Below are 3,230 nucleotides of genomic sequence, written 5' to 3'. Positions count from 1 at the left end.
CCGATGTTCAAATCATCCATAGATGTTCAGAGAGCTACTAGGTAAGAGTGAAATACAACAAACTCAATTAGTGACTGATTTTCTAGGGGAAAAACACAAGATTACTACATTTTATTTTGGTTCACTGAGTATGACATTGGGTCTCCAGATGTGTATTATRTTTGTTGTTTGATGAGGACCAAATGGTCATTGATGACAATTTGTATGTTCTCACTTCTTTCTTAAGCACATCTAATACCCCCACTTCTTCTGTGCCACCTTTCTGGGACCAGTCTCGGTTGCCTGGGATTGGCTTTGAGGTAATGCAAAACACTGAACATTGTGTCAATACTCACTGACTGGGAGTCTCACGTTACATTGAAAGAACATTGAGTATGAATGAGCTTATMAGGAGTTTGTCTTCCTGTAAATCTGTCTTCACAGAGAGTTATGTTGCCAAACTCAGCAAAGGAATACAAAGACATCAAGGCCCTTTTTGATAAAACAACAGTGGGGTTCAACATACGCACCATCGAGAGAGTGCAAAACCCTATCCTATGGAAGTTCTACGTGCTGTAGGTTTCTAAAAGACAGTATCAAAAACAGATGTATTTAGTTTTTTCTTTAATTGGGGTTTAATTGACCCAAGTATATTCCTTTTTAGGCAAAGAGATCAGATGAAATCCTCAGGGACAAGCATCAATGAGAAGCAGCTTTTCCATGGAACTGACTCCAAACATGTTGACAGCATTTGCAGAAACAACTTTGACTGGAGGCTATGTGGAACAAATGGAACTTCATTTGGAAAAGGTTGGATGCCAGTATAGTAGTATACTTTGTGTATGCAATGTTTCAATGAATCCAAGTGAATAACTGTTGTGTTGGCACAAACAAAGGCTGTCATGTCTGTGAATATCATAGACTATTAGGGTATGCCCAATGGATAAACAATATAATAAAAAAGTTTTGCTCAAATGGCCAATTACATATTCTTACATAGAAAAATGTCACAACTGGTTTAATAAGGCTTGTAATTGCCTRATCTTACTGTCAGTAAGAACAAAGGCACTTTATAGCTAAGATGTAATAAATGAAAGCATCTAAACACTGAGCTAAACATGGTCAATAAATCTTATTTTCAGGAAGTTACTTTGCCAGGGATGCTAAGTACTCACACAGATTCACCAGCCAGTCAGGAGTGAAGTCTATGTTTGTTTGTTGTGTGCTGGTGGGAGACTACACTGAGGGAAACTCCAGTTATGTGAGACCACCTCCTAAAGAAACCGGAGGATRCATCTTCTATGACAGCTGTGTGGACAACATCCAAGACCCCAAACTGTTTGTAGTTTTTGAAAAGTATCAGGTTTACCCCGAATACCTCATACAGTACAGTGATACTTCCTTCACCACCAAACTCTGCTACTCAGACAAATCCCGTTGTCCAACCAAACCCTACTCACCAGCTAAATCCCATTGTCCAACCAAACCCTACTCACCAGCTAAATCCCATTGTCCAACCAAACCCTACTCACCAGCTAAATCCCATTGTCCAACCAAACCCTACTCCCCAGCAAAATCCCGTTGTCCAACCAAACCCTACTCCCCAGCAAAATCCCGTTGTCCAACCAAACCCTAATCCCCAGCAAAATCCCATTGTCCAACCAAACCCTACTCCCCAGCAAAATCCCATTGTCCAACCAAACCCTACTCCCCAGCAAAATCCCAATGCCTCAGATTCAGATGACCCTGAATTTAATGGATGTTGTTTGTGTTTAGCCGGGACTTTTTGTTTCCCATGTGGCATCTACTTTTATTTTTGTCACGATGATGATTGACCAGGCCTTGGTGTATACAGGTGCCCTCTAGCAAGACACTTAAGCCCAATTCCTCCAGTGATGCTGATATGGCTGATCCTGGCTCTGACCCCATCTGCTGAACAATTCCTAAAATCGCCACCGGACAATTTACATTTACAAGTTTGATTTGATTTGATCTCTCTGAGGGTCAGGGTTTCTGTTAGCCGATAAATGGCAGCTTTTGGCCGTAAAAAAAATCAAAACCCGGTAGATAAAATTGTTGCTGGCCAAATTGACCAGGAGAAAAAACAACTGTAGGCAGGCTATCAGCGGGTCACTCACCACTTTACAATGTGAGCTGGAGGCAGTATGCACTTTGAAAACATACTTAATTGTTTCAATCCTGAATGTTTTACTCCATATTATGACCAATGTCTTACCTTGCTTGAAAATCCAACCATAGAAAGGTGGAAGCAATTATTTTATAAAGTTTGGGGAAGCATAGGTATACAATTTATCTTACCATTTCTACCAATCTGGGTGTCAGTTATYATTTTCATATGTSCATTTTCGTGGAACAGTTTKATTTCAATAATAATGTTTTCATTTCTCCAAATCATTGTCAAGTGGTTAATTATGAAAATCTTAATGAAAATTATAGAAATATTAAAGTAAAAATTAAACTAATGTTAGAGCACCAGCCTCTGCCATATTATGGACACATTGCTACACTGTGATCATTGGCGGCTAAATAGCCTAAATGAGCGCATAGTACTCGGAGATGGCCAATGCAACCGTTGGCCTATCATTTCCATTTTCAACTATAGTAAAAATACATAACGCCTACAAATATAAACAGTAGAAAATATAGCCTACTGATAAATTCTGTTTTTTTCAATCACATTCATCTCTCTACTCAGCCTGTCTGCCTCACTTTCTATCTGTCTTGACRTGAGCTATTGCTAGTGAAGTGCCACATTGTATCAAATCAATCAACTGGATCCTGCCTGAAGCTGTCTCTAGCAAACAACTAGCCTATCAACTAGCCTGTTCTAGGCCTTCAGAGTTTCCTGCGCCAGTGAGTTCCGGACAGACAGCTGTTTTTTCACAAGGGAAAGGTATTTTATGACGTTTCCACTGGATATGTTGTATCATCAGATAATGATATCTTGTTCTTTCCGACTGAGGCTTGGCGAATACATTTATTTATTTTTTTGTACTTTTGCCCATTTTTATCCCCAATCTCCATGTGGTAGTTTGTTTTGTCCCATCGCTACAACTCCCCTATGTACTCTGGGTCACAGAGTAGGGAGGAGGGAGTGGAAACTGGAATGGTATTTTAGGGACAGTACGACAGAGACTGGGTTTGTGGGGACTACAACAGCTGACTTGTGAGGGCAAGGTTTTAATCATTAAAGCTGTGATTTTACCTGTACTTTTATTTAAACAGTTCTG

At 39.9% G+C, this 3,230-nt stretch overlaps 1 long non-coding RNA gene across 1 annotated transcript; it reads left to right on the top strand.

Moving 5' to 3' along the window:
* The first annotated feature begins 224 nt into the window (after positions 1–224).
* LOC111982415 (uncharacterized) lies at positions 225–1,854 on the top strand. Its single transcript, XR_002879743.2, has 3 exons — positions 225–299; positions 424–789; positions 1,122–1,854. It is a non-coding gene; the product is annotated as an uncharacterized lncRNA (long non-coding RNA).
* The last annotated feature ends 1,376 nt before the right edge of the window (positions 1,855–3,230 follow it).

This window comes from Salvelinus sp. IW2-2015, linkage group LG3, assembly GCF_002910315.2.
Source record: "Salvelinus sp. IW2-2015 linkage group LG3, ASM291031v2, whole genome shotgun sequence".
Classification (NCBI taxonomy): domain Eukaryota; kingdom Metazoa; phylum Chordata; class Actinopteri; order Salmoniformes; family Salmonidae; genus Salvelinus; species Salvelinus sp. IW2-2015.
The sequence above is the reverse complement of the archived record's forward strand: the minus strand, read 5'-3'. Positions and strand labels throughout refer to the sequence as shown.